Below are 10113 nucleotides of genomic sequence, written 5' to 3' on the forward strand. Positions count from 1 at the left end.
GGCTACTTTTCAGGAACTGGAGGTTGTTCAACTTCTGAATGGAATGTCCACATTTCATGTGCCAATGACTCTCAAAACAAGTGAGACTGCTCATGATTTCTTCCCATCGTACTTTGCGAGTCTTTTTTACAGCTTCCACCAGGTAAGTAAAAACATTTGCTTTGCCAAATTCCCAGTTAGCAAACATCCTGACCCCTAAGAGTTCTTGAGGTCAGTCTGTAACCACAGCAGTCCAAGCTTGTCCAAAAAAGCTGTGATGGCCGAGAGGTTAAGGCGTTGGACTTGAAATCCAATGGGGTCTCCCCGCGCAGGTTCAAACCCTGCTCACAGCGACACCATTTTTGTTTACATATCTAGTGGGCCCAAAGGCCAGCACAGTTGAGCTCTGCATTAAAGGCTGGAGGATGGCGCAGCCAGGTTTAAGTGCAACAGACCTATTGCAGAAAATGCTAGATACCCTGTTTAGAGGGCTTGGTTAAAGATGGCAGTTGCTCCAGCACTTGCTGATGCAATCTAATTCTGCATTCAAACATTGGAAGTCTTTTGATTCATAAGTTATGCAGATAGCGTCTCCTTGGATGAATTTCCTGTTTTTGGTGGGAAACAGATTATTCATGTATAGGTTGCAAAGGACAAGAGCCAGTGCCAATTGCTGCGGAATGCCGCTAACTTGTTTTCTCCAGGGACCAAATTGGTTCTCCGTGTGCACCCGCAATCATCTGTTCTCTGTAAAATGTGCACACGATCTGAAATGCCCATTTAGGTAGCAGTGACCATGTTTCTTTCCATCATACATCGCAAGTGTTATTTAGAGCTTCCACCAGGTAATGGGCAACATTTGCATTGCCAGTTCTGTTATGCACAAAGGTGAGTCTCTTTTACCACGGTAACTGATGCTGGCACAGTCTGTGTTCATAGTTTTGCCTAAAGGCCACAGGTGCCCAGAAAGTCCTTCTAAAACATGTAACGCTTGAAATATTTTAGCAGAGGATGGTTTCGATCCATCGACCTCTGGGTTATGGGCCCAGCACGCTTCCGCTGCGCCACTCTGCTGGGCGCTGAGCGCTAGAGAACAACGAGGTAAGCGGGGTTCCATCTCTCATTTTCCTGAGTCAATAGTGGTTGGGGGTCGCAGGTAGCAAACGTCGTGACCCATTACACTTGTTGAGGTCATTCTGTGTGTCAGTCAACTAACAGGAATCGTGTCTCCAGCTGTCTGCATCCACAGCGCAAGAGTTAAAGGTCATGGGTGTCGATGGCTGCTGAGCATTTCTGGACTGCGTTATAAACTGCTGATGAGTGGGTTAGTACACCACATTTTGGCTTTTCATGATAATTTTCTAATTACCTAATCCTTCAAAGCTGATCCCAACCAATGCAGTGGCAGCCATGTCTGGAAAAAAGGACTGTCCTGGCACGCAAAAAGAGGATTGTTTCCTGAATCCAACATAAGGAGCAAGAAATGCCAGCCTGCTACCTCCGTCCATGGAGCTTTTTGACGCACTCCTCAAGAATCTTTGTTGACCTTGACATGATTTGAACATGCAACCTTCTGATCTGGAGTCAGACGCGCTGCCATTGCGCCACAAGGTCTGGAAAAGAGTGCTCACTAATCCAAAAGTTTGGAAAGTTCTGCAAATACCATCCCTCTTCTCTCCACACAGGCTACTTTTCAGGAACTGGAGGTTGTTCAACTTCTGAATGGAATGTCCACATTTCATGTGCCAATGACTCTCAAAACAAGTCAGACTGCTCATGATTTCTTCCCATCGTACTTTGCGAGTCTTTTTTACAGCTTCCACCAGGTAAGTAAAAACATTTGCTTTGCCAAATTCCCAGTTAGCAAACATCCTGACCCCTAAGAGTTCTTGAGGTCAGTCTGTAACCACAGCAGTCCAAGCTTGTCCAAAAAAGCTGTGATGGCCGAGAGGTTAAGGCGTTGGACTTGAAATCCAATGGGGTCTCCCCGCGCAGGTTCAAGCCCTGCTCACAGCGCCACCCGATTTGTTTACATATCTAGTGGGCCCAAAGGCCAGCACAGTTGAGCTTTGCATTAAAGGCTGGAGGATGGCGCAGCCTGGTTTAAGTGCAACAGACCTATTGCAGAAAATGCTAGATACCCTGTTTAGAGGGCTTGGTTAAAGATGGCAGTTGCTCCAGCACTTGCTGATGCAATCTAATTCTGCATTCAAACATTGGAAGTCTTTTGATTTATAGGTTATGCAGATAGCGTCTCCTTGGATGAATTTCCTGTTTTTGGTGGGAAACAGATTATTCATGTATAGGTTGCAAAGGACAAGAGCCAGTGCCAATTGCTGCGGAATGCCGCTAACTTGTTTTCTCCAGGGACCAAATTGGTTCTCCGTGTGCACCCGCAATCATCTGTTCTCTGTAAAATGTGCACACGATCTGAAATGCCCATTTAGGTAGCAGTGACCATGTTTCTTTCCATCATACATCGCAAGTGTTATTTAGAGCTTCCACCAGGTAATGGGCAACATTTGCATTGCCAGTTCTGTTATGCACAAAGGTGAGTCTCTTTTACCACGGTAACTGATGCTGGCACAGACTGTGTTCATAGTTTTGCCTAAAGGCCACGCCACAGGTGCCCAGAAAGTCCTTCTAAAACATGTAACGCTTGAAATATTTTAGCAGAGGATGGTTTCGATCCATCGACCTCTGGGTTATGGGCCCAGCACGCTTCCGCTGCGCCACTCTGCTGGGCGCTGAGCGCTAGAGAACAACGAGGTAAGCGGGGTTCCATCTCTCATTTTCCTGAGTCAATAGTGGTTGGGGGTCGCAGGTAGCAAACGTCGTGACCCATTACACTTGTTGAGGTCATTCTGTGTGTCAGTCAACTAACAGGAATCGTGTCTCCAGCTGTCTGCATCCACAGCGCAAGAGTTAAAGGTCATGGGTGTCGATGGCTGCTGAGCATTTCTGGACTGCGTTATAAACTGCTGATGAGTGGGTTAGTACACCACATTTTGGCTTTTCATGATAATTTTCTAATTACCTAATCCTTCAAAGCTGATCCCAACCAATGCAGTGGCAGCCATGTCTGGAAAAAAGGACTGTCCTGGCACGCAAAATGAGGATTGTTTCCTGAATCTAACATAAGGAGCAAGAAATGCCAGCCCGCTACCTCCGTCCATGGAGCTTTTTGACGCACTCCTCAAGAATCTTTGTTGACCTTGACATGATTTGAACATGCAACCTTCTGATCTGGAGTCAGACGCGCTGCCGTTGCGCCACAAGGTCTGGAAAAGAGTGCTCACTAATCCAAAAGTTTGGAAAGTTCTGCAAATACCATCCCTCTTCTCTCCACACAGGCTACTTTTCAGGAACTGGAGGTTGTTCAACTTCTGAATGGAATGTCCACATTTCATGTGCCAATGACTCTCAAAACAAGTGAGACTGCTCATGATTTCTTCCCATCGTACTTTGCGAGTCTTTTTTACAGCTTCCACCAGGTAAGTAAAAACATTTGCTTTGCCAAATTCCCAGTTAGCAAACATCCTGACCCCTAAGAGTTCTTGAGGTCAGTCTGTAACCACAGCAGTCCAAGCTTGTCCAAAAAAGCTGTGATGGCCGAGAGGTTAAGGCGTTGGACTTGAAATCCAATGGGGTCTCCCCGCGCAGGTTCAAACCCTGCTCACAGCGCCACCATTTTTGTTTACATATCTAGTGGGCCCAAAGGCCAGCACAGTTGAGCTCTGCATTAAAGGCTGGAGGATGGCGCAGCCTGGTTTAAGTGCAACAGACCTATTGCAGAAAATGCTAGATACCCTGTTTAGAGGGCTTGGTTAAAGATGGCAGTTGCTCCAGCACTTGCTGATGCAATCTAATTCTGCATTCAAACATTGGAAGTCTTTTGATTCATAAGTTATGCAGATAGCGTCTCCTTGGATGAATTTCCCGTTTTTGGTGGGAAACAGATTATTCATGTATAGGTTGCAAAGGACAAGAGCCAGTGCCAATTGCTGCGGAAAGCCGCTAACTTGTTTTCTCCAGGGACCAAATTGGTTCTCCGTGTGCACCCGCAATCATCTGTTCTCTGTAAAATGTGCACACGATCTGAAATGCCCATTTAGGTAGCAGTGACCATGTTTCTTTCCATCATACATCGCAAGTGTTATTTAGAGCTTCCACCAGGTAATGGGCAACATTTGCATTGCCAGTTCTGTTATGCACAAAGGTGAGTCTCTTTTACCACGGTAACTGATGCTGGCACAGACTGTGTTCATAGTTTTGCCTAAAGGCCACAGGTGCCCAGAAAGTCCTTCTAAAACATGTAACGCTTGAAATATTTTAGCAGAGGATGGTTTCGATCCATCGACCTCTGGGTTATGGGCCCAGCACGCTTCCGCTGCGCCACTCTGCTGGGCGCTGAGCGCTAGAGAACAACGAGGTAAGCGGGGTTCCATCTCTCATTTTCCTGAGTCAATAGTGGTTGGGGGTCGCAGGTAGCAAACGTCGTGACCCATTACACTTGTTGAGGTCATTCTGTGTGTCAGTCAACTAACAGGAATCGTGTCTCCAGCTGTCTGCATCCACAGCGCAAGAGTTAAAGGTCATGGGTGTCGATGGCTGCTGAGCATTTCTGGACTGCGTTATAAACTGCTGATGAGTGGGTTAGTACACCACATTTTGGCTTTTCATGATAATTTTCTAATTACCTAATCCTTCAAAGCTGATCCCAACCAATGCAGTGGCAGCCATGTCTGGAAAAAAGGACTGTCCTGGCACGCAAAATGAGGATTGTTTCCTGAATCCAACATAAGGAGCAAGAAATGCCAGCCCGCTGCCTCCGTCCATGGAGCTTTTTGACGCACTCCTCAAGAATCTTTGTTGACCTTGACATGATTTGAACATGCAACCTTCTGATCTGGAGTCAGACGCGCTGCCATTGCGCCACAAGGTCTGGAAAAGAGTGCTCACTAATCCAAAAGTTTGGAAAGTTCTGCAAATACCATCCCTCTTCTCTCCACACAGGCTACTTTTCAGGAACTGGAGGTTGTTCAACTTCTGAATGGAATGTCCACATTTCATGTGCCAATGACTCTCAAAACAAGTCAGACTGCTCATGATTTCTTCCCATCGTACTTTGCGAGTCTTTTTTACAGCTTCCACCAGGTAAGTAAAAACATTTGCTTTGCCAAATTCCCAGTTAGCAAACATCCTGACCCCTAAGAGTTCTTGAGGTCAGTCTGTAACCACAGCAGTCCAAGCTTGTCCAAAAAAGCTGTGATGGCCGAGAGGTTAAGGCGTTGGACTTGAAATCCAATGGGGTCTCCCCGCGCAGTTTAAACCCTGCTCACAGCGCCACCCAATTTTGTTTACATATCTAGTGGGCCCAAAGGCCAGCACAGTAGAGCTCTGCATTAAAGGCTGGAGGATGGCGCAGCCTGGTTTAAGTGCAACAGACCTATTGCAGAAAATGCTAGATACCCTGTTTAGAGGGCTTGGTTAAAGATGGCAGTTGCTCCAGCACTTGCTGATGCAATCTAATTCTGCATTCAAACATTGGAAGTCTTTTGATTTATAGGTTATGCAGATAGCGTCTCCTTGGATGAATTTCCTGTTTTTGGTGGGAAACAGATTATTCATGTATAGGTTGCAAAGGACAAGAGCCAGTGCCAATTGCTGCGGAAAGCCGCTAACTTGTTTTCTCCAGGGACCAAATTGGTTCTCCGTGTGCACCCGCAATCATCTGTTCTCTGTAAAATGTGCACACGATCTGAAATGCCCATTTAGGTAGCAGTGACCATGTTTCTTTCCATCATACATCACAAGTGTTATTTAGAGCTTCCACCAGGTAATGGGCAACATTTGCATTGCCAGTTCTGTTATGCACAAAGGTGAGTCTCTTTTACCACGGTAACTGATGCTGGCACAGACTGTGTTCATAGTTTTGCCTAAAGGCCACAGGTGCCCAGAAAGTCCTTCTAAAACATGTAACGCTTGAAATATTTTAGCAGAGGATGGTTTCGATCCATCGACCTCTGGGTTATGGGCCCAGCACGCTTCCGCTGCGCCACTCTGCTGGGCGCTGAGCGCTAGAGAACAACGAGGTAAGCGGGGTTCCATCTCTCATTTTCCTGAGTCAATAGTGGTTGGGGGTCGCAGGTAGCAAACGTCATGACCCATTACACTTGTTGAGGTCATTCTGTGTGTCAGTCAACTAACAGGAATCGTGTCTCCAGCTGTCTGCATCCACAGCGCAAGAGTTAAAGGTCATGGGTGTCGATGGCTGCTGAGCATTTCTGGACTGCGTTATAAACTGCTGATGAGTGGGTTAGTACACCACATTTTGGCTTTTCATGATAATTTTCTAATTACCTAATCCTTCAAAGCTGATCCCAACCAATGCAGTGGCAGCCATGTCTGGAAAAAAGGACTGTCCTGGCACGCAAAATGAGGATTGTTTCCTGAATCCAACATAAGGAGCAAGAAAAGCTAGCCCGCTGCCTCCGTCCATGGAGCTTTTTGACGCACTCCTCAAGAATCTTTGTTGACCTTGACATGATTTGAACATGCAACCTTCTGATCTGGAGTCAGACGCGCTGCCATTGCGCCACAAGGTCTGGAAAAGAGTGCTCACTAATCCAAAAGTTTGGAAAGTTCTGCAAATACCATCCCTCTTCTCTCCACACAGGCTACTTTTCAGGAACTGGAGGTTGTTCAACTTCTGAATGGAATGTCCACATTTCATGTGCCAATGACTCTCAAAACAAGTCAGACTGCTCATGATTTCTTCCCATCGTACTTTGCGAGTCTTTTTTACAGCTTCCACCAGGTAAGTAAAAACATTTGCTTTGCCAAATTCCCAGTTAGCAAACATCCTGACCCCTAAGAGTTCTTGAGGTCAGTCTGTAACCACAGCAGTCCAAGCTTGTCCAAAAAAGCTGTGATGGCCGAGAGGTTAAGGCGTTGGACTTGAAATCCAATGGGGTCTCCCCGCGCAGGTTCAAACCCTGCTCACAGCGCCACCCGGTTTGTTTACATATCTAGTGGGCCCAAAGGCCAGCACAGTTGAGCTCTGCATTAAAGGCTGGAGGATGGCGCAGCCTGGTTTAAGTGCAACAGACCTATTGCAGAAAATGCTAGATACCCTGTTTAGAGGGCTTGGTTAAAGATGGCAGTTGCTCCAGCACTTGCTGATGCAATCTAATTCTGCATTCAAACATTGGAAGTCTTTTGATTTATAGGTTATGCAGATAGCGTCTCCTTGGATGAATTTCCTGTTTTTGGTGGGAAACAGATTATTCATGTATAGGTTGCAAAGGACAAGAGCCAGTGCCAATTGCAGCGGAATGCCGCTAACTTGTTTTCTCCAGGGACCAAATTGGTTCTCCGTGTGCACCCGCAATCATCTGTTCTCTGTAAAATGTGCACACGATCTGAAATGCCCATTTAGGTAGCAGTGACCATGTTTCTTTCCATCATACATCGCAAGTGTTATTTAGAGCTTCCACCAGGTAATGGGCAACATTTGCATTGCCAGTTCTGTTATGCACAAAGGTGAGTCTCTTTTACCACGGTAACTGATGCTGGCACAGACTGTGTTCATAGTTTTGCCTAAAGGCCACAGGTGCCCAGAAAGTCCTTCTAAAACATGTAACGCTTGAAATATTTTAGCAGAGGATGGTTTCGATCCATCGACCTCTGGGTTATGGGCCCAGCACGCTTCCGCTGCGCCACTCTGCTGGGCGCTGAGCGCTAGAGAACAACGAGGTAAGCGGGGTTCCATCTCTCATTTTCCTGAGTCAATAGTGGTTGGGGGTCGCAGGTAGCAAACGTCGTGACCCATTACACTTGTTGAGGTCATTCTGTGTGTCAGTCAACTAACAGGAATCGTGTCTCCAGCTGTCTGCATCCACAGCGCAAGAGTTAAAGGTCATGGGTGTCGATGGCTGCTGAGCATTTCTGGACTGCGTTATAAACTGCTGATGAGTGGGTTAGTACACCACATTTTGGCTTTTCATGATAATTTTCTAATTACCTAATCCTTCAAAGCTGATCCCAACCAATGCAGTGGCAGCCATGTCTGGAAAAAAGGACTGTCCTGGCACGCAAAATGAGGATTGTTTCCTGAATCTAACATAAGGAGCAAGAAATGCCAGCCCGCTACCTCCGTCCATGGAGCTTTTTGACGCACTCCTCAAGAATCTTTGTTGACCTTGACATGATTTGAACATGCAACCTTCTGATCTGGAGTCAGACGCGCTGCCGTTGCGCCACAAGGTCTGGAAAAGAGTGCTCACTAATCCAAAAGGTTGGAAAGTTCTGCAAATACCATCCCTCTTCTCTCCACACAGGCTACTTTTCAGGAACTGGAGGTTGTTCAACTTCTGAATGGAATGTCCACATTTCATGTGCCAATGACTCTCAAAACAAGTCAGACTGCTCATGATTTCTTCCCATCGTACTTTGCGAGTCTTTTTTACAGCTTCCACCAGGTAAGTAAAAACATTTGCTTTGCCAAATTCCCAGTTAGCAAACATCCTGACCCCTAAGAGTTCTTGAGGTCAGTCTGTAACCACAGCAGTCCAAGCTTGTCCAAAAAAGCTGTGATGGCCGAGAGGTTAAGGCGTTGGACTTGAAATCCAATGGGGTCTCCCCGCGCAGGTTCAAACCCTGCTCACAGCGACACCATTTTTGTTTACATATCTAGTGGGCCTAAAGGCCAACACAGTTGAGCTCTGCATTAAAGGCTGGAGGATGGCGCAGCCTGGTTTAAGTGCAACAGACCTATTGCAGAAAATGCTAGATACCCTGTTTAGAGGGCTTGGTTAAAGATGGCAGTTGCTCCAGCACTTGCTGATGCAATCTAATTCTGCATTCAAACATTGGAAGTCTTTTGATTTATAGGTTATGCAGATAGCGTCTCCTTGGATGAATTTCCTGTTTTTGGTGGGAAACAGATTATTCATGTATAGGTTGCAAAGGACAAGAGCCAGTGCCAATTGCAGCGGAATGCCGCTAACTTGTTTTCTCCAGGGACCAAATTGGTTCTCCGTGTGCACCCGCAATCATCTGTTCTCTGTAAAATGTGCACACGATCTGAAATGCCCATTTAGGTAGCAGTGACCATGTTTCTTTCCATCATACATCGCAAGTGTTATTTAGAGCTTCCACCAGGTAATGGGCAACATTTGCATTGCCAGTTCTGTTATGCACAAAGGTGAGTCTCTTTTACCACGGTAACTGATGCTGGCACAGACTGTGTTCATAGTTTTGCCTAAAGGCCACAGGTGCCCAGAAAGTCCTTCTAAAACATGTAACGCTTGAAATATTTTAGCAGAGGATGGTTTCGATCCATCGACCTCTGGGTTATGGGCCCAGCACGCTTCCGCTGCGCCACTCTGCTGGGCGCTGAGCGCTAGAGAACAACGAGGTAAGCGGGGTTCCATCTCTCATTTTCCTGAGTCAATAGTGGTTGGGGGTCGCAGGTAGCAAACGTCGTGACCCATTACACTTGTTGAGGTCATTCTGTGTGTCAGTCAACTAACAGGAATCGTGTCTCCAGCTGTCTGCATCCACAGCGCAAGAGTTAAAGGTCATGGGTGTCGATGGCTGCTGAGCATTTCTGGACTGCGTTATAAACTGCTGATGAGTGGGTTAGTACACCACATTTTGGCTTTTCATGATAATTTTCTAATTACCTAATCCTTCAAAGCTGATCCCAACCAATGCAGTGGCAGCCATGTCTGGAAAAAAGGACTGTCCTGGCACGCAAAAAGAGGATTGTTTCCTGAATCCAACATAAGGAGCAAGAAAAGCTAGCCCGCTGCCTCCGTCCATGGAGCTTTTTGACGCACTCCTCAAGAATCTTTGTTGACCTTGACATGATTTGAACATGCAACCTTCTGATCTGGAGTCAGACGCGCTGCCATTGCGCCACAAGGTCTGGAAAAGAGTGCTCACTAATCCAAAAGTTTGGAAAGTTCTGCAAATACCATCCCTCTTCTCTCCACACAGGCTACTTTTCAGGAACTGGAGGTTGTTCAACTTCTGAATGGAATGTCCACATTTCATGTGCCAATGACTCTCAAAACAAGTGAGACTGCTCATGATTTCTTCCCATCGTACTTTGCGAGTCTTTTTTAC

The 10113-nt window shown here is 46.4% G+C and overlaps 16 non-coding genes across 16 annotated transcripts; 6 read left to right on the forward strand and 10 right to left on the reverse strand.

Annotated features, from left to right (window-relative positions):
• The first annotated feature begins 250 nt into the window (after window positions 1–250).
• Window positions 251–332, forward strand: trnas-uga (transfer RNA serine (anticodon UGA)). Its single transcript has one exon. It is a non-coding gene; the product is annotated as a tRNA-Ser (tRNA).
• Window positions 333–981: 649 nt separating this feature from the next.
• trnam-cau (transfer RNA methionine (anticodon CAU)) lies at window positions 982–1053 on the reverse strand. Its single transcript has one exon. It is a non-coding gene; the product is annotated as a tRNA-Met (tRNA).
• Window positions 1054–1521: 468 nt separating this feature from the next.
• Window positions 1522–1593, reverse strand: trnaw-cca (transfer RNA tryptophan (anticodon CCA)). Its single transcript has one exon. It is a non-coding gene; the product is annotated as a tRNA-Trp (tRNA).
• A 320-nt stretch (window positions 1594–1913) lies between these two features.
• trnas-uga (transfer RNA serine (anticodon UGA)) lies at window positions 1914–1995 on the forward strand. The gene has a single exon. It is a non-coding gene; the product is annotated as a tRNA-Ser (tRNA).
• A 654-nt stretch (window positions 1996–2649) lies between these two features.
• On the reverse strand, window positions 2650–2721 carry trnam-cau (transfer RNA methionine (anticodon CAU)). The gene has a single exon. It is a non-coding gene; the product is annotated as a tRNA-Met (tRNA).
• A 468-nt stretch (window positions 2722–3189) lies between these two features.
• Window positions 3190–3261, reverse strand: trnaw-cca (transfer RNA tryptophan (anticodon CCA)). The gene has a single exon. It is a non-coding gene; the product is annotated as a tRNA-Trp (tRNA).
• A 320-nt stretch (window positions 3262–3581) lies between these two features.
• On the forward strand, window positions 3582–3663 carry trnas-uga (transfer RNA serine (anticodon UGA)). Its single transcript has one exon. It is a non-coding gene; the product is annotated as a tRNA-Ser (tRNA).
• A 649-nt stretch (window positions 3664–4312) lies between these two features.
• trnam-cau (transfer RNA methionine (anticodon CAU)) lies at window positions 4313–4384 on the reverse strand. Its single transcript has one exon. It is a non-coding gene; the product is annotated as a tRNA-Met (tRNA).
• Window positions 4385–4852: 468 nt separating this feature from the next.
• On the reverse strand, window positions 4853–4924 carry trnaw-cca (transfer RNA tryptophan (anticodon CCA)). The gene has a single exon. It is a non-coding gene; the product is annotated as a tRNA-Trp (tRNA).
• Window positions 4925–5244: 320 nt separating this feature from the next.
• Window positions 5245–5325, forward strand: trnas-uga (transfer RNA serine (anticodon UGA)). Its single transcript has one exon. It is a non-coding gene; the product is annotated as a tRNA-Ser (tRNA).
• A 650-nt stretch (window positions 5326–5975) lies between these two features.
• Window positions 5976–6047, reverse strand: trnam-cau (transfer RNA methionine (anticodon CAU)). The gene has a single exon. It is a non-coding gene; the product is annotated as a tRNA-Met (tRNA).
• Window positions 6048–6515: 468 nt separating this feature from the next.
• trnaw-cca (transfer RNA tryptophan (anticodon CCA)) lies at window positions 6516–6587 on the reverse strand. The gene has a single exon. It is a non-coding gene; the product is annotated as a tRNA-Trp (tRNA).
• Window positions 6588–6907: 320 nt separating this feature from the next.
• On the forward strand, window positions 6908–6989 carry trnas-uga (transfer RNA serine (anticodon UGA)). The gene has a single exon. It is a non-coding gene; the product is annotated as a tRNA-Ser (tRNA).
• Window positions 6990–8178: 1189 nt separating this feature from the next.
• On the reverse strand, window positions 8179–8250 carry trnaw-cca (transfer RNA tryptophan (anticodon CCA)). Its single transcript has one exon. It is a non-coding gene; the product is annotated as a tRNA-Trp (tRNA).
• Window positions 8251–8570: 320 nt separating this feature from the next.
• On the forward strand, window positions 8571–8652 carry trnas-uga (transfer RNA serine (anticodon UGA)). The gene has a single exon. It is a non-coding gene; the product is annotated as a tRNA-Ser (tRNA).
• A 1189-nt stretch (window positions 8653–9841) lies between these two features.
• trnaw-cca (transfer RNA tryptophan (anticodon CCA)) lies at window positions 9842–9913 on the reverse strand. The gene has a single exon. It is a non-coding gene; the product is annotated as a tRNA-Trp (tRNA).
• Window positions 9914–10113: the final 200 nt, after the last annotated feature.

This window comes from Archocentrus centrarchus, chromosome 14 (assembly GCF_007364275.1).
Source record: "Archocentrus centrarchus isolate MPI-CPG fArcCen1 chromosome 14, fArcCen1, whole genome shotgun sequence".
NCBI classification, from domain to species: domain Eukaryota; kingdom Metazoa; phylum Chordata; class Actinopteri; order Cichliformes; family Cichlidae; genus Archocentrus; species Archocentrus centrarchus.